At 40.0% G+C, this 19,434-nt stretch overlaps 1 pseudogene; it reads left to right on the top strand.

Annotated features, from left to right (window-relative positions):
• The first annotated feature begins 15,533 nt into the window (after window positions 1-15,533).
• LOC102940973 lies at window positions 15,534-16,082 on the top strand (annotated as a pseudogene).
• The last annotated feature ends 3,352 nt before the right edge of the window (window positions 16,083-19,434 follow it).

A 19,434-nucleotide genomic window follows, 5' to 3' on the forward strand; every position in this document is an offset into this window, starting at 1 on the left:
TACAAAGCCCCCTAATCCCCCTGAAGGAGGGGAACAGGACACACACAGTTGGGTCTCTGTGTATTGTGATGAAGAGGGAAGTTAATGCTGAAAGTGCTAAGCGGTTCTGTGCATAATGCTTTTGATTCGATTCTTAGCTTGCAAATTGTGCTCTCTATCCCCCCAACCCCATTCAATGGTTAGCTCCCATTCCCTTTCTTCACTCTTTTGCTGAAGCAGGTTTGCTTATTGTTTTCTATCTGGTTCTCTTCAAAAAATGGAAACACATCATAAAGCATTGGACAGTTCAAGGCTCCTCCTTTGGACTGCCATTGAGTCGGACACAGGACTCTAGAGGACATCTGAGAAGGACCATGCATACTAACTTGATACGATGTTACAGGATGAAAAAGGAGAAGAATTAGAGAACCACAATTGAGGGCTGATCCATGGGGGAAGCCTGGTTATGCTGTTCCTCTCTACATAATCTTTATTTTACTCATTCTCCTTTCATATCAGTCCTTCAACAAGCATTCCAAAATTGCAGCTACTCTACATTATTCTATAATAAGACTTCCATGGCACCTATCATGGATTTTTGTGTGTATATATCTAAATCGTGAGCTGGTGTACATAGACTTCAGTGGAATTATGATTTACACCAACTGAGGCGATAACCCTCAAATATCACACACACACACACACATACCCCACAGTCAAACCTTTTCCAATTTTGAGTAGGTAATGAAATAACATTGCCAGAGTATTTCCCTATATTGCCCCTACTTGTAATTAGCTATACTTAAACAACACGACAAATAATGCAGTAATGTTATTTGTTGACTGATGAGGGGATTTTCTAAAGTGCCTAAGGTGTTTGGAGCACAAGTTCCATTGACTGACAATGAGATTTGTGCTGCAACATTACAAAGGTGTTTTTGAAAGTCTTCCTTAAGCCATTATAAATCTTTCCACAGCAATCACTGTGTATACATACACTCCTTAAAGCTGACCAATCATCTCTGTTGCTTCCTTGCTGTACCTGTTACTCTTTAAGTAATACACAGAGATTTGCTCTTTACAATGGAATAAAATTCATTTCACTCACTCATTAATTAATGAGGTTGGAATGGTCTGAGTGATTAGCAGTAAAGAGCTATGACAATTTATACATGGTGAGTAATGCTATGTCAGACTCTGATATTTATATTCTGGTGAATGGCACAGAATGAGTTACACATGCTAAAGATGACCATAAATATTTAGTATTCTAAGCTAAGTCTACTGGCATAATTAATTTGTGTATCTCACATAGTCTTGCCTACCAGCTATTCATTTAAAGGAGCATATCCTCCTTAATTTAAACACCTGAACAAATATTTGTATGAATGTTATTTTGCATTATTCACCCATGGGGGAAAATGACCTAAATCATGAATAATCAAAGGGTGGGAGCATTTAGAAAGCAACAACAATTGTTGTTTAATTTACTAAGTGGCTAAATCTTATTCTCTGTGGCATGTATCGGGGCTCTCAACATGGGGGTCAAAATAGGTGAGTCACCCTGCCCTTCCAATACTGCTAAATTGGAGGGGTATTGTGGTTAGCTCATGGCAGAGGAGACACGTGGGGAAGGGGTCAAGTAGGGTCATGTCTCCCTCCCCCGATTTGTTGCTCTGTTTGGACTGAACATGCTCACACAGAAGGAAGCTGCCCCCACTCTACTATCAGCAGACATGCTTTGTCTCTGGCTCATGGGTAGATGGAAAAGGAGATCCTGGACAGAAAATGTTGAAAACTATTAGCTGTCTTTTACATGGTCCCTTCCACTAGTATGAATGGAGAGGGGGTGCGGGAAGGGAGGTCTGGCAGCACTGGGGTTTCACAAGTGGATTGTAGAATGTGGTAGAGGAGAGAAGGCTCCTCCCCCTTTAGCTATCAATCTCCTCTGCCAAAAATCTGTTTTGGAGTTGGGATAGGGAGGGGAAGAGGAGAAGCTAGTCTTCAAAGCTTCTCTAAGTCCAGTGGATAGCCACAAAGGAGTCAAGGACTCTGTGTTTGTACCTCTCTTGAAGGTGGGAAGAGGAGTTTGTGCAGGTGTGTGGGGAGAGCCAATGGCAATTCAACTCCTAATTCAGCATGGGGCTGATATGGTGGAAGAAAGACAGATTCATCAATGCTTTCAATTAAGCCAGTTCCCTGAAAGGCTGGTACATATTTATTCTAAAGCGAATCGAACAGGATAGGAAGAGATCTTAAAGTATCGCTTAAAAAGCTGTTATCAGACGGCTGCAAACCAGCCAGGCTTTAAAAACTCCAGGATCTTGTTAACTGATATGACTGGAGTTTATCACTGTGGGGAAGAAATATCCCACCAAGAGCTGTCATTGTAGGGAGGACTTCTAAATGCATTTGATAAGGTTTTTCTGGAAATGGTCCTTTAAGCGAATAGCTGGTAGGCAAGACTGAGTGAGATGCAAAGTTAAGACCAAATTAATCATGGCAGTGGATCTGTCTTGGAATACTAAATATTTATGTGCCTATATATTTATTTTCCTCTGATGTCTGAATGGTTGAGCTTTATTGGTAAAGCTCCTAGAAAGCAAAATTTAAAAGCCTCCTGGAAGGTTATTTGCAGACAATGAATGTAAAATGTGCACGCACAACGTTTGCTCTGGAAGTCCAATCCTACTGCTGGCTGAGTGGACACAACTGCGATGGGGGCCAGTAAGACAAGTTCACGTGCAACAGAAAGCACGATGATCTGGCCCTGGAGGTGCTCATTCCCTCATCCAGGTCACAAACAAACTATTCCATACAACTGATCTCTCCAATTACAGCAAACGAACACAGCTCAAACTCTGGAACACTCAGGTCAGCATCTTGCACTGGCAAATTTGGAAAGATGCACTGAAACAACAAAGCCAAGGAAAACACAATCCACTTGTGTATAATGGGTGAGCAGAAGGGCTAAATCAATTGAATTAATTATATTTCATTGAGAACTACTCTTCTCTAACATTTTCCAACCTGAATCTCATTTAGTTACTTTCTGCCCCTGTTTCTCTGTCCCTCTCCCTAGGTCCCTAAACAATTTACAAACTCTTTCCAATTTAGAATCAGAGGGGTGAAATTCACCACTGGCAGAGGGCCAGCAGAGCCATGCATAAACCCCTCTGATCTTTAACTAGTTTCCTTTAAATTCACACTGAAAACATTTTGTCCCTTACATTCTTCATTTTTCAGAGACAGCTGCACATTGTGCTGCACATTGTGGTGGGGTTTTTTTGTTTGTTTTTTGTTTTTTATAAGCATTCCTCAGCCTTCTTCCACATGGTTGGATTTTAATACTTCACCTGATTGCACCTCACTCACTAGATTCTTATTTTCCTAAAATTTGCTTTCCTGAAATCTAATACCTTTGTACTGCTACGTTCTACAAGACCATTTCTTACTATTCACATGGTCACTGGCTCCAGGCTTCCTTATAACTTTCATGTTCTCATTCGATTCCCTGCTGTAGATCTAGGGTGATTCTGGCTGGAGCTCCTGCTTTGGATCTTGTAACTCCGTAACCTCTTTAATGCATATTTAGCAATCTTTTGACATTCAAGGGAAATTGGAGTAGTTACTTGTTTCCTCAATTAAAACTGTGTCTTGCTGTTTTGAAGAATTATTTGATAAATTGTCAGGATTCTCTATCTTGCCCTCTTCTTGTCCCACTGATTTGTAGCAAATGCCCACAGTCCTTATCTTTTGTTTTTCCACTGCCTGCATCTTTCCTTGCCTATGGAATTTTATCATCAAGTTCTTTCTTGTCAAATTACAGATCACTGGTGTTGGAAATATTTTAACTAGACAGTGCTATTCCTCTACCTTTTCTTCCTTTTCTTTAAGCTCACACTATTGCAATCCAAAGAAGTTTCCCCCCTAATCACATCGAGGGCGATACATTACAAAAACAAAGTAGAAATGGACATGCTGTACAGAAAAAGCAGCATGATGCAAGTCGTCTATACACCCCTGACCCACATCAAGGTTGGTTGCCATGGGAGACAGATTTTCTGTGAAATCTTGAACCCGATTAAAAGGGAGACACACATGGGAATTTCATTACTGTCATTAGTGTACTATTTACCTTGAAAGAGACAGATGTTTTGGTCAGCTAACATGGGGGGTATCCTTAACAAGAGAGCATCCAAGAATACAGGAGGTAGATTATTAACAAAACAAAAACACACAAACACTTTACCGATTTTAGCACATTCAAAAAAGATCTCTATGGGGGAAAAAAACCCTTCCGAAAAAATTCTTGCCTGCAAACAAAGCTACAAGAGTATCACCGATATTGGCAATCGCAAATTAGTAGACATACATTAGCACATAGCTTTGGGAGTCTCTGTCTACCTCTCATTATTTACACAGGATACAGGTAAGACTATAAGGAAATAACAGTTTATTCTATTCAAGCCTTCACTGCAACAGATAGTGGCTCCTAAAAGTAGCTAAAGTAGCTACTAAAGAGTAGCTCCTAAAGCGATCTGTTAATGTACATGAGTAAATATCATAGAAAGTTCAATCAGAGCAAAATTGTAATACATTATTCATACTCATGTTCCTCCCCCTAAGGTCTAAAGAAACAGGAAGCTAGAGACAAAGGCAGCAAGACTTATCTCAGTTTGCTTAAGTATAATTAATGCAGGTTAATTTGTTTTATATATTAGAACCACATTATGAGATTGGTTCTGGATTTCCTTAGAAAAAAGAAATTGAGGCCCAATCCAACACATTTAGAAAGCAAGGCAGGGGTTCTTTCCATTGACTTCACTGGGCATCAAGGGAGGCCTTAAGTAGGGAAAAAGCAGCACTTATCTGAAAACCGTAAGTGGGGAAATTAGCCACACATATATATGACAATATACTGGCCTGTTCCTCTTCTGCAGCACAGTTTGTGAGCTATTTTTCTATAACAGGTGGACAAAACGGTTTAGACAAAATAATGACCCAACCTGCTCGGGAACCAAACATATAGGAGGTACAGAAATACTTGGATAATATGTTTTCCTCTTATTCTTCATATTCATGGACCTCAACCTTTCTGCCACTTCAGGCAGGGACTTGTAGGAGAAATGCTGTACTGTAAAAGCATTGCTCTTGTGGAATTTCCAGCGCAATTGAAGACAAAGTTCCAGAAATCTCTCAAGAAAACTTGCTCTAATGGAGGTTACCAGCCCAGTTTTGCAGAGCAAGACAGCGTGGGTGCATAGCCAAACTGTCTGAGGTTCATCCATCACTAGTTTCTACTTATGGGATCTTCCCAAACACAGCCTGTGTTTACTCTGTACCTACGTGCACTTCTACAGGTGCTGAACACATTGACTCCCTACTGCCATCCAAGTCAGAGGGAACTGTGGTGCTAAGCACCTTGCAGAATCAGGACTACAGGGATTTCTTTTTTGGTATTGGATTGCGTGCACACGTCTAGGGCAAAACTCCCCTATATGTTAATATAAGCACTTTGTCCTTGTCCTAAAAGACATGCACAACCAAGCTCTTCTTTGCCTCCCTGGTGCAGATCCTCCACCCTGCACCGCCCCTCAGTTCATGACCTCCCTCCCGCCCCCTTCGTCTTCTTCTCCCACTCATCTTCACATCTCCATCTATGGAACCCACTCCCTAGCCTGGTCTGCCATAGCTCTTCTTCACTCTCTTTTCAAACAGCTCCTCAAAATTCCCTTCTTCCACCAAGCCTACTAACCCCCCCCCCCGACTCCTATCCTCTCTTAAAAAAAAAATTCTATTTTTAAAAAGCCCTCAACAAACCCATAAGGGAGTACAAGAGACTTACAGCTCTCCCCCCATCTAGCTGCTGTTTACAGAGATCATATAAAGTCAAAGAAGCAAAGACTTTTTCCTTTTTGTTTAGAAAAGACCTAGCATCCTTTAGAAGTTACATAAAAATACATATTACTTATCAATATTATTAGAACTGTGAGCTTTTACTGAGTAAGAAGTATGAGACTAGGCCATTCGTGCACAGGTTTATTATTCCTATCGTATGCCTTATTTTTCCTGTTCAATCAAGCACAATTTTCTTCTCCATTGCTTTTGCAGAAATACCACACTCTCATAGAGATCAAGATTAGAGCAAAGCAGCAGGGATGAGCAGGGTGGAAAGGAAGGGGTCAGATCTGTGCAGTGGGGGTCTTGTGGGGGGGATTTCAGCTCTGTCCCATCCCCCAAAAAATCCATACCCATGCCTTTCATTCCTCCACACCACCTATATCCCCTCCCTAGCTCCTTAATCTGTGGGTCCCGTGCCAATGTCCACTTCTCCATGGGGAGCAGGATGAAGGAGGTAGAAATTGGCAGTGCTGGACAGGTAGGGAAACAGGAAAAGATGCGAGGCAGTGAAGGACCAATATGCAGTCGGTACATTCTGTGGCTAAGGAACAACTGCTAGAAACAATGGACTGTTGTACATGGAGATGCTGAGAAGTGATGTTTAAAACCAAGGAAATTAAATGCCCCAGAACTTCATTAATGCACAGTTAAGGTTTCTCAGTGTTGTCTTGTGACCTTGCAGAACAGAGTTCTGCTACACTCAAAGACTGAGAGCCAGGAAATACAATTTTGATGAATATGACATTCCTATACCACAACCTTAACTCAGGCATCTGGAGCTGGCAAAAGCCACTGGGAATGGTTCTGTAAAGATGGTGCCATAAGGAGTGGACGTGAGGAAGGACTAGCAGTGCACAGGGACTAGTCATGAGGATTGTCAGCAGTCTGGTGTCATACATGACAGTGGTTTCTTGGGCTAACTGAAGTGCAAATGTCTCTGAGGGACTCATCAGGGCACGAGGTGGAGTAGACTCAGTTTGAGTGTAGGCCATGTGTAGATGGCTCTTGTTTGCTATGCTTGATCTAAACCCACATTTTACCTTGGAAAGAGAAGTTGTTAGACTGTGTTCCACAATGGTCCCATGTTCTGTTCCCAAAGCATTTTGTAGCATCTGTATAGGTACAGCGCTAGTAGGCATGTTATCAGCACATTGGGGCACCTGCAAAAAAGGCAATATTATGGTTGCATTGTAGGGGTGGCATATGCCTTAACTTTGTGTTTCCTGGCTTTCAGAGGTTTGAGTTTAGCCGAATTCCATGTTCCGAAAGGGTACAAGGCAGCTCTGGGAAACCTTAAGTCTACATTAAGTTTTTGCACATTTAATCAACATTACATGGCCAATGCAAATCTTTGGCTGCACTGCAGACTACAGACAACTTAGCCAACATACATCAGAAGGACGTACAATATATACACATTTCCCAACATCTCTTTTACTATTTGTATTACAGTACTGCCTAGAGGCGCCAATTGGGATCAGGGCCTTCTTGTGCTAGACACTGTACAAATATATAATGAAAGACAACCCACCCTGAATATAATACAATCTAAATGGTCAAGACAGATAAACAAAGGCAAAATATATATTTCTTATATCCTATTTGCAGTATTTGCAGCTACCAATTTTATATAGAGGTCAGCAATTTGTTTAGCTTTATCAATAGAGTGTGTATTGTCACAGCCAAGACATGCCAAAAACCTAACAGAAGGACATGCTCAGACAAGCCAGAAGGACATGCTTTCAATTCACTTACAGGGGTGAGGCACATCACAGAATTTTGAAGCAAATACCTCACATTTGAATAAGCAATTTCCATTCAGTTGTGTTCTTGCTTATAGGGTTTGTGAAGATCTGAAACAGTTAAATAAAATAAAGACAATTTCACATACTTGTTCCTTATCCTGATTAAAAACCTCTCCAGTATTCTATAGTGATGGTTCAAATTCCAATGGCATTATGAAGATTGTTCATCCTTACGCTTCTATGTCTATCTATCTATCTATATCTTTGTTTAGATTTCAGATGCTTTAGATATTTTAGTATTGAAATTGTTGATGTTTACGGTTACTTGTATTTGGAGAAAAAAGTCAAGTCAAGGTCACAGACAACTTCCAATTAAATAGTAGCCTCAGGATAGGACCAAAAGAGATAGAGGTGCTCTCTGCCCTCCCCCACCTCAGTGTGGTCTCATACTGGGAAGTGCATGAATGTTGGTGCTCTTTGGCTTGGGTTACACTATGCTTTCTTCTTGCCAATACTGTTGTATAGCAGAATGAAACAAACTGAGTACAGAGTCTTGACTTCAGTCCTGATTCAGCAAAGCTTTCAAGCACATTAAATTGAAGCTCATGCTTAGTCCAGTTGATTTCAGTGAGATTACACGCATTCTTAAAGCTGCTGAATCGGAGCCCAACGTAGTTACGTAGCACAGAGTAACTGAAGAGGCCTCCGTGGGAAACAAAGTAAAAGGTTGTTTCAAATTGGTGTGTGTCATTTCATCAACAGATTTTAAATGTAAATAAGCTTTGGTATTCATCAGAAGATCTGTTTCTGTTTAGGCACATTCACCATAGCTGAAAGAGCCCCATGTGTAAAGTTTAGTCACCCTTTGATAATAAAAAGGCCTTGCATCAGCTTTTATATACTGTCTATAAGCTGTCCGCAGGGTTAGCCTTAAGCACAGATATGCTTAGGGCCCTGACTTTTTACAGCTTCCACACAGATTCGCATTTCATGGGCTCATCTGCTCCCCGCTTACAAATCCATGTCCAATTCCACCCAATCTACCTCAACAGCTTAGGCTCACCACAAATCATAAAAGCTTTTCTTCCTGTGAAAAAAGGATACTAGACTTATATAATGGTGCAAATGAAGGCCCGCAGATCCTTAATCATGTACCACAAATGCAGAATGTGTTCTGATAAAGAATAATCTCTGCACTGAATGACTTGTAATTGTAGATATTATGCGTCACAACTTCTGCTCCAGAGGCTTTTAGACCAGTCATTTTTCCATATGCACCGGTGAGTACACTCAGATCCAGTGCACTCACCAAAAACCACAACAATTTAGAGTTACTGTGACAGGGCTAAAGTGGAGACTGCGGTGTCTCAGTAAAGACAAGATAATTTGGTTCCTACTGTTAAGGTACACACAATTCCAGCACATAAGAACTCCTTTGTATATTAGGAAATATAATAGATAGGAACATACAAAAGACAAGATATAAAAAAACATAGAAAATAAGATTGGCTCAGTATTGAAAGAGACAGAAAGTCAATTTCCTCTGCTACTACTGATGGCTTGATTTTGAAATAAGATAATTTGCAGTTTATGGAAGGATCACCCCCAAAGTGGCTTGTCTGACTTAAAAGAGAAAAAATTATATTATATTCTGTAAAATTCTCCTTTTCATCAAGCCAAACACCTGCTCTGTTTTAATGCAGTTTGGATGTTTAAATACAAAGTAATGTCATTTAGGGATAGCAATGAATTACAGATGTTATCAATGAAAAAAAGAGCTATTGCTCTGTGCAGTGTTGTTGCAGCCCTGTCGGTCCCAGGATATTAAAGAAACAAGATGGGTGAGGTAACACCTTTTATTGCACCAACTTCTGTTGGTGCGAGAGATGTGTAAACTCGAGAGCTTTTCTTTCTTTCACAAACAGAAGTTGGTCCAACAAAAGATATTTCCTCACTCACTTGTCTCTCTAAAGAGCTATTGGATCATCCAATCTATTCCCTGCCAAATGTAGGATTGTTCCCTACGGGATAATTTCTAGTGTTTAGAAAATGTAGTCTGGTTTTAAAAGTCCAAAGATATGGGACTTTTCCTACACAGAAAAATGGACAGCCTAATAGAGCCTCTCCTCTTGAAGTCTTCAAAGACTGGATGCCTTTCTAAGAGATATGCTTTAGTTTAGGAACAAGTTATTGACGTAATAGACAAGAATAATTCCTTCTACTACTGGAATTATTGGGTGAAAACTATATCCCTGGGGTTCTAAGGTCAAATTACATGATCACAGTTGTCCCTTCTGAGCTTAAAATAAGAATAGCACTGCCAAAGTTTTTCTTGTCCTTAATTTGATCTCATTGCTCCTATTTCTAGTCCAATGACCCACACTAAAGTAATTCCTCTCAATACTGGGTGTTGACATTTTTTGTGGTTTGTGTATGGACCAAACCTCCTGAATGAATCCTAAAGAGAAAGTAGACGGGGAGGAGGCTCTCTGGATGTTGCTTTCATTTTTCCCAAGAGCACATTTTTTGTTTTTTTTTTTGTTTTAATTTTTAAGAGGTTTTTGCATACCTGTTCATAAGCACCAATATCTATACAATAGTCAGACCCTTAAAATAAAGGACAATCAGTAAGTCACTTCTTGACAAGAATGATTTCACAAATAAAGAGGAACTAAAAAAGAAATCCCTACCCTTTGTCTTCCTAGCAGTAATTCTCAAGGAAACTGGAAGACAAAGAGATATATGGGTCTATTTTAAAACATAGTACTCAGTGGCCACTTCTTTTTGCAGGAAAAATGAAAATATGTTTATTCACACTCTTACCTGCTTACTACCTTTAACGTGCTGTGAATAATTCACCTAAATATGGGGTACCATAGCACTCATGCTCAGCCTCAGAAACTCGAAGCGATGAGGTGCTCTGTGCTAACACTAAAAATATGTATTTATCAAATGCTGTAAATGTGATTTTATTTCAAGGAAACTAAACATATCTATCTACAATATATGATTAGCCTTTTATAATTATGTTTGAACAAGTAAAATGAGTTTCCTGTAACCTTTGTGCTTTCAGTTTTAAAGGACCATAGCAAAAGGCTAGTAAAGTATAGTCCTGTACACAGAGACCTAAATCACTGTTTTATCATTTTGAATATCCTTTTTAAAATGTACTCAGAGCAGCATATTTCTGTGTTTATCCATTACTAGTCCATAATTCTTTTTGAACTGAACTCTCTCTCCTCATTAAGACTTTGTCATTCTAGTTGTCATGCCAATAGAGGGAAAAGTCATGTCATACATATGCATGAATAAACAAAGTAAGTGCTCATTTACTCATAACACACATTGAACTAATATTTTGTTTCTGTTGATAAGTGTTTCCAGTTTTGTTTGCTATTAAATATGCCAGTTAAATGAGTGGTCTAGTGTATCCTACTCTTTAGAAGATGATTTACAATGCATGAGATCTAAATGAATGTGCAACATGATGTGCGGTTCATATAAATCTGACAGATTTATTAAAACCCTTCCCACTCTATATTGTAAACATTTCTCAAAGTAAGGTTTCCTAATAATTTTGCCTACTAGCTTTTCACATGAAAATAGCTTACAGTGAGAGACTTAAGGAGCTCAATCTGTTTGGCTTACTGCAAAGGAAAATCAGGTGGTGACTTGATTGTGGGAGAAATTACCAACTCCCGAAGAGCTGCTTAATCAAGCAGGCAAGGCGTAACAAGAACCATAGGCTCTTTGAGGCAGGGAACATTTTTTTGTTCTGTGTTTGTACAGCGTCTAGCATAACAATGACGAGCGCTCCTCATCACTAGCATACTACTAGTGATAATAATCAGCAGCATCATCAGTGGCAGGAAGTTACAGCCAGACAAAGTCAAGTTTTTAGAAATAAGGGACAGGTTTTCAGAACAAAGAGTGATTACTTTTGGAACAAGCTACCCAAGGAAGTGGTGGATTCTCCATCTCTTTAACTACCGGCCCCACAAACTCAACCTAGGATGTGCAAGTCAAGCTGCATTCCTCCCTTTTCATACTTCAACACTAGGAACAAGAGCCCTGGAGGCTAAATTGGCTCCTCACTGAGACCAATGCACTATTGTACTATCAGTGAATTTGCACAGGAGTAACTGAAACAGATTAGATAATTCTGTTGATGACGCACATGATTGAATAGAATCCAGCAACCTCTTTTATACCTGCACTGGCTCAACAGTAGTAACAAGGGAAGACCCAGACTGACTTGCATGCTCTGGCTGCTTTGCAATGCTGGCGAATCTGGCCCTTATTTTGTCATTGAAGTCAGCAGATATAATACATCCACAGAGCAGGTCTGTTGAGTAAAAAGGGGCCATTTTTTTCCTACTCATCTTCCATGGCAGAACCATACAAATACTGAGGGGATTGAACCGTGATCAAAGAGGAAGTATTTTCATAACATAAATGATAGTGGCAATACATACTTGTGTGAGTGATATCAGAATTTGGCATTACATCTACAGTCAATAAAATTCTTCCTGTGTTCTTACCTGGCACTCACTTATCCCCTTAATGTAGGATAAAGTTTGCAAAAGGTTGTTACTCTTGTCACAGATATTCAGATACTAATATTTGTCTGTAGCAAGAGACAATTAAGGAAAAAGTGAATACCATTCTGAAACAAGGCCTGAAGGAAGGTCCTTGGATACTTGAAGCCAAGCCTATCATATAAACTGAAAGCTGAAATTTTGAGGGGAACTATTTCTCCGAATATTTTTCCTGGTGTTTTTCCACAGAAATCCCTTTCATCCTTGAAATACATCCATGACACGATTATTAGTGACTAGGCTCAAAAATGTACCACCTTGTATGATCCGAATGGGTCCAGTAAAGAATTCTTTGAAAAGTACCATTAAGATGATTTATAGCCTAATTTTGGTTGCTATCGCACTTAGAGTCAGACTTATGCCTGGGGCGTGGTGCGTGGGGTGGGGGGAGAAGAGTCTCCCACTCACTTGAAATTCAGGAAAAGATTTCAGTATTGTGAGAGAAGCTCGAATGGCTGAAGTCATATTTTTAAGTTTACAGCGGCTACTCCTGGTTTGGTGTTGCTATGGTGACAAAGACAGCCTATAGTGGTTTTGCTGGTGTTCGGTTACAGAGCCCAGAATGATACCTCTCAAGAATGCAGTTTTAGCCACTTTAGATATATTATATTTATATAATATATAATTATATATATTATATTGCCACATTCATTTTTCTGCACAGTTTTAAACGCTGATTATTATAATAGCCATTACTCTGCAAAATTAACAACTAATGTGGATTAACAGAATGCAAACAATGAATATGTAATGCAAGAAAGCTTTGTAGACCTTAGAGGTAGGTAATCTTCATTATTGCTATCAACCCTTTTTATTGCCCTAGACTAAAAAGTTTAAAAGATAGTGACCTAGAGACCACTCCATCGTAGTGTTTCAAACTCTGATCCAAAGAAGCAGAGAGGTACATTGGGTCATAAAAAACACAAGTCAGGTCAAAATTAAAAGCAGATGGAGAGAGAGGATAAATCTGATTTATCCTCACTCTCCATTTTAATACTTTAACTGTAATATCTTCATTTACGTAGCAGCTTTTAACAGAGGATCTCAAATCCCTATATTTGTGGGGAGGGGTGTACACACCCCAACACCCACCAGTTCCTCTCAATTTCACCCTGTGAGGTGGGTAATTTTTATCCTTATTTTACAATGAGGAAAGTCTCTAATTCTGAAAGTTTCAGTTTTGGGGTTCTGAATCCAACATACTTTAAGTGTGATTTTCTAAATGCTGAGCCCCAACATGTGCCACCAGTCAGCACCTTTGAAAAAAGTGTCTACTTATTGAAGTGTCTAAATAGGACGGCCAGTGTTCAGGGATTTGATACTCAGTTTCAGCATTACCAACCGACGTGTTTAAAAACCATGAGCCACGTGCCCCAGAATCATGAGTTTTTAAAAATAAAATGTTGGATTCTTTGTGTTTCAGCCTTTCAGATATACTTATGTACATTTCCAAGGTTTCCTCTGCTATCATGAGGGCTAGAAACTTAAGGCTTGTCTACACACACAACCACCCCCCACTCCTTTCCCCAGAATATACCTATATAATTGTATCCAAAGGTGCTTTATACTGGTTGGGGACATACCAGTACAGAAAGGGGTACACAATATCTTTATCCTGGTAGAACTGCATCCACACAAGGGTCTGTACCAGGATAACTACGTCAGTAAAAAATAATAATAAGTCATACCCCTCATAGAGCTATATTTTGTATAGACCAGACCTAATTTTTTTCATTAAAAATGAGAGTCTCACATTAATCTTATGACTTCAGGACCTTGAGATTTAAGAAACACAGCAAATACCAGCCTGAGGGGTTTTTTTGTTTTTGTTTTTTGGCTGCAGTTTTGGGTCATAAAATCAAATCCTGTCTCGCCCAATCTCTACACATTTAAAAAACCCTCTATTTACTTGAGGTCTGCAGGATTTACCCCAGAATGGTTTGATGATACCTTGCTGGGAACCATACTAACGGATTAGTCTTTCAAATGAAATGCAATGCCATACCCCCACTCCCACCCCGGACACAGATGCACACGCCTTATCCAGTTCACCATAACAGTATGTGAAATATTGTTATCTCTAACAATGCTTCTCTGAAATATGTCTCTTGGAGATCTGTTCACCTTGTGACTTCCTGTTCCAGACTTCTTCCTTTCTACAATCTCGCTGCCCCATTATCAGCCTGAAAACCATTCTCACAACTGTATTTCAAATGGAACCACAGTATCATCCAGTGGCCATGTAAGCTAATTCATAATGCATAACTCCTCTGAATGTTCTCAAGAACCATCAACTTCTACACGCTGATATTTGAAGAGGGCACTCTGCATTAACAATTATTGACCCCGCTGGACTCATTATTGGGCTTTCCCCCCACCACTTTCTCCTTTTTAATTTCCATGGGATTCTACTTTTTGCTCCTTTGCAGAAGTCCTAGAACTAGATTTTTATCTAGCCACAAGTCAATATATAGTTTATAGATCTGTGTCTGACAGCAAGATTTTATTGCAAAGAGTAGGCGCATATTGTTGTTTGAATCTACCAAATATGGTTGTGCATTTGCGTCCACAAAGTGGACTGGCCCAGCAAACACAAGTGCATAGGTCTGCTGCCATTCCTTAATGTAGGCAGAGCAACATGATCATAATTCTGCTAGGATACCAATGGTTCTGGATTATGCCTCATAGATTCTGTACATGGATGCAAGGATGTGCTTTCCTTGATGAAGAATCAAGTAGTACTCTTCCATCTCAGCTCTAAATCCCCTTTAGACTCCTCATAAAAGACCAGAAGTAATAGTTCAGTTATTTTGGGGGTTGGTCTTTGAATCTAAAAAGGAAGAGCCCTTAATTACTAATCTTGTTACAGTAATACCCTCCATAAGCCTTTTTCTCTACCTCCACGAGCAGAGTATTATTTTTCTCTGCGATACCAGCTGCACTCTTACTTTTAAGCCCTAAATTGAGCAAATCAAATCAACCTAACAATTGCTAAAGCATGTGTCTAATTCATCTAACATTTATTCATAATTACTCTCATGTGATCCCAATGAAAATTCAAAATGCTAATTTCACATAGTTTACCTTCATGTGTTTCTAGCATTTTTTGTTGTTGTTGTTTTGGTCCAGCAAAATAACTTGTGCGTTTAAACATATGCCTAATTGTCACTGGTTTTAAATTAGTATATACCTCTTGCTATATCTTTGGTTTTCTAAACTTCCATCTATGGATGAAATGCCTGTGGTTTACAGTATGTATATGGCATACAATTAGTCCCTGGCATTTTTCTCATTCCACAGAAGCTTGTAATAAATGCCTATTAATATTTCCGGTGTTGGGTGCCCGAGAAAACGCACAAAAATGGCACCGCATAAGGGTAAGGAGAAGAAGGAAGAGCAGGTCATCAGCTTGGGACCGCAGGTTGCCGAAGGGGAAAACGTGTTTGGCATCTACCATATCTTCACTTCCTTCAATGACACTTGTGTCCCTGTAGCCAATCTCTCTGGCAAGGAACCCATCTGCCGAGTGATTGGTGGTATGAAGGTGAAGGCCGACAGAGACAAGTCTTCATCCATGGCTGCTATGTTGGCAGCCCAGGATGTTGCCCAGCGGTGCAAGGAGCTGGGCCTCTCTGCCCTTCACCTCAAGCTGTGAGCTACAGGTGGAAATAGGACCAAGACTCCTGGACCTGGTGCCCAGTCAGCCCTCAGAGCTCTCACTCATTCTGGAATGAAGATTGGGCGCATTGAGGATGTCACCCCCATCCCCTCTGACAGCACTCACAGAAAGGGTGGTCGCCGGGGTCGTCGTCTGTAAACCATGGCTGGCTTTTGTTTCATCATTAAATCTCTCAAAGAAAAAAAAACATACAAAAACAAAACAAACATATATTACCATAATGAAAGAGGACTTTCTGATCATGAATGCTGTACCCTGGGAAGCCCGTGAAGAACAGAAGTGTCCCATAGAGAACAACAGTTGGGGATAAAAGGACTGCTGGTAAACTTTTCATTTTTTCCCCCCATTTGGATTGTACAGTATTGTGGGATTTCAAATAATCGAACATACTGAATTAAAATGTACAATTACAAAGTTCTTACCAAAGAGAATTATGCTCCTCTTCAAATTTACCTTAGAAACTACCAACCATGGCACATGAATGATCTCAACAGGACACCTCCCTTGACCCATCCCATCCTCTTTATTGCCCCTCTCCCCCATCCCACACAACTCTTTACCGCTGGATAAGTGCTCATGTTCCTATCACTTACGTGTTACCAACCAATGCTTCTAAATACAACACTGTGTTTCCAGCACAGTGCTTAAATGGTAAACAGAGAATTTAGAATCCTGAGGTTTGGTGCAAACCCACATTTACAGTAAGCACACAAGGAAATTTTGTTTTGTAAGCGATCTATAAATTTTGAAAAGAAAACTATTATGGGATTACTGTAAATTTTTTGTTTTTTGTAAATAGATTTTTGGGAAATCCTGATTGTTTCCCAGTACTTATTTCAGAAAGTGTATTTTGGCAGAACATGACATGATCCATAAGAGTCTAATATAGGGTTGCCAGTTTTGGTTGGACATATTCCTGGAGGTTTCATCACATGACAATCTAAATTAAAGATTAATTTTTATTCCTGGAGACTCTAGGACAATCCTGGAGGGTTGGCAACCCTATTATTGAGAAAACAGACTGCTAAATACTTTTATTTTGTGCTTAAATAAGGTGTTTGGGTTTTTTCTTATTTTTTAATCTTCCAAGTTTCCCCAGTAGCTCTAATCTGTAATAGAATATTAAACTGTAAAACATCTCACGTAGCTTTAGTTACTGATAAGATTTGATTCCTACTGTTCTTAAAAGCCAAGTGACAGGCTCTCTCAGTGCTTTCATGGCCTTTATAAAGTAGTGGCCCACTAGGAACTGCGTCAATTGCACTAACCTGTCAAAGAACAATACACTGCAGAACAAGTCTTGATGCCTGTACTTGAATAAGAGCACCCTAGGAGAACACATTTATGAAATAGCTGCAGGTCTGAAAGGTCATTCTCAATGTATCTACTATTTCTCAGAAGTAAGTATGGTTGTTTTCCAGTGACGCTCTCCCTGACTGGATTGGGCTATTACGTTGGGGCTTGGAACTGAAGGAGCAGGACGACAATGATTTATATGAGAAGGTCTTATATACAGAGCCTTTGTTCATACAATTTTACTGTATTTCGGTAGCACTAAAGTTATGTCAAGAACTGATAAAAGCCGGGAACTTGAAGGCCTGCTGCTCTCTCTAAGTTGTGTGTGGAATAAAAGGCATGCTGATGTATCTGAAGTGCACATCTTTTCAATCTGCTCTATCTTACTCTCTCCCTCAAACTCACTCACACAGTCGTCCTACAATGAGGTAGTCACCCTGGTCTGGTGAAATCCCACAAAGCATTCCTGCATCACAGACACCTTTTGTTGACTAAAGATAAGGGCCCCCTTTTTTGCCTGCAGTGATGCTTACACTTTTGCAAACACTTTACAAGTGGAGTTTACAAATGTAAAGTGTCTAAAGTTTACCACAAAACTCAGACTCAAAAATTATTCCCAGTGGTTTGACTCAGCAGACTCCATACAACTTTGAAGCTTTCTCAGCTAAGAGAAAGCATGAGTGCCTGAGTTTGAGCTAAAACAAAATCCTGTCCCACCCACTAAGGTCATTGCAAGCTTTGCCACTAACTTCAGTTGGAGCAGGATCAAGCCCAATCTGTCCTGCTCCTTCAGGTGCACAGTAGTTCTGTGAATCAGGCTTCACATTCCTTATGCTAATGCTCAAATAAATTGGTTAGTCTCTAAGGTGCCATAAGTCCTCCTTTTCTTATTCCTTACTCTGTGAAGGAAAAGTATAAGCAGGAAAGGCAGGGAGCCCTGGCGACAAAAAATCAAGTAGAAGACTCCAGGCATTGGGATCTTGGCAATGAACATCTTATTTCAGAACTTGAGGCCATCTGTGATACCATGTGGAACAGTGCAAGACGTGCTGGGGTAACCCAAACCCACAAAAATGCTCCCATCTTATACAAATTGTTACCCCTTTTGGCTCAAGTGGTTGGCAAATATTCATGGAATGGTGGGTTGTTTCATAATCAATTTCTTCTTCTAACAGAGAGAAAGATATTTAGTTGGTGCAATCCTATTCTTGCACAAAGAATGTACAAAGAGTCCTATTTGCGTGAACACAGTAGGAACAGAAAACCCAAAGCAGTTTCCTTGCTCACAGTTCTAAGCCTACCTTTCCAGCCAGCTCTCTGCTCAGAAAAGTCTCTTGCCTGGCTCTCTCTCACGGCTACACTACGAACACTTCTCTTGCGGTCTCCTGCTTTCAGGCTGCTCTCTCGGTTTTCCTACACTGCTTTCTGTCTGCTTCTGCCTGCTTTCTGCAGCTGTCTGATATATAAACAGCTGCAACTAAATCAATCCCCAACTCCTGCTGTATATTCAGACTAGTCTTTGGGCAGTGGCTTCCCTTGCTTCAGCTATCGCTATACGAAAGAACATTTAATTGTTCTCTCACTTAGTCTGAATGGAAGGCGGCTAGTATGCCCCATCAGCTTCAACAAGATCTGACTGCCCATAGATCAAAGAAATGCTTGATGAGAGCCATCTAACCTCCAGCGGAACAATATTAATATCCAAAAACTGAACTAGCCATTCAAAGTGGGCAAAACCTACCTGGTTTCATTGCCAACCCAGAATAAAGACCATGTATGGCAAGAAGGACTAAATATGCAAGAGTAGACCCCGATAGAAACCTGCAGTAAAACTTTCACTGTAAAACAGTGTGAATTTGAAGTGACAAAATCCAGACAGCTATTTTTTTTTACTTCCTCCAATCTCCAGTGTGTCATTTTTCCGCCCCTTGGAAGAAAGTAGGTCTGTAGTCTGGGGTGGTGTAATAAACTCAACACTGGAGCATGCACAGTCAAGTCCAGCTGTGTTACATGGCAGCACTGTCATGCTTACTGGTTTTCCAAAACACATTAGTACATTCTCCTAATGTTCCAGGGAGTATAAGAAATAAAACAAAACCTAAACTGTGCAACCTCTGTAAAATGCTGGAGCTGACCTGGCATTGGACTACCTGGCACAATCACACAATTCAAAATGGGATTTTTATCACAGTATTTTCATCCCCAGTCAATCAGGGTCTGTATTTATAGATCA

Source organism: Chelonia mydas, chromosome 10 (assembly GCF_015237465.2).
Source record: "Chelonia mydas isolate rCheMyd1 chromosome 10, rCheMyd1.pri.v2, whole genome shotgun sequence".
Taxonomy (NCBI): domain Eukaryota; kingdom Metazoa; phylum Chordata; order Testudines; family Cheloniidae; genus Chelonia; species Chelonia mydas.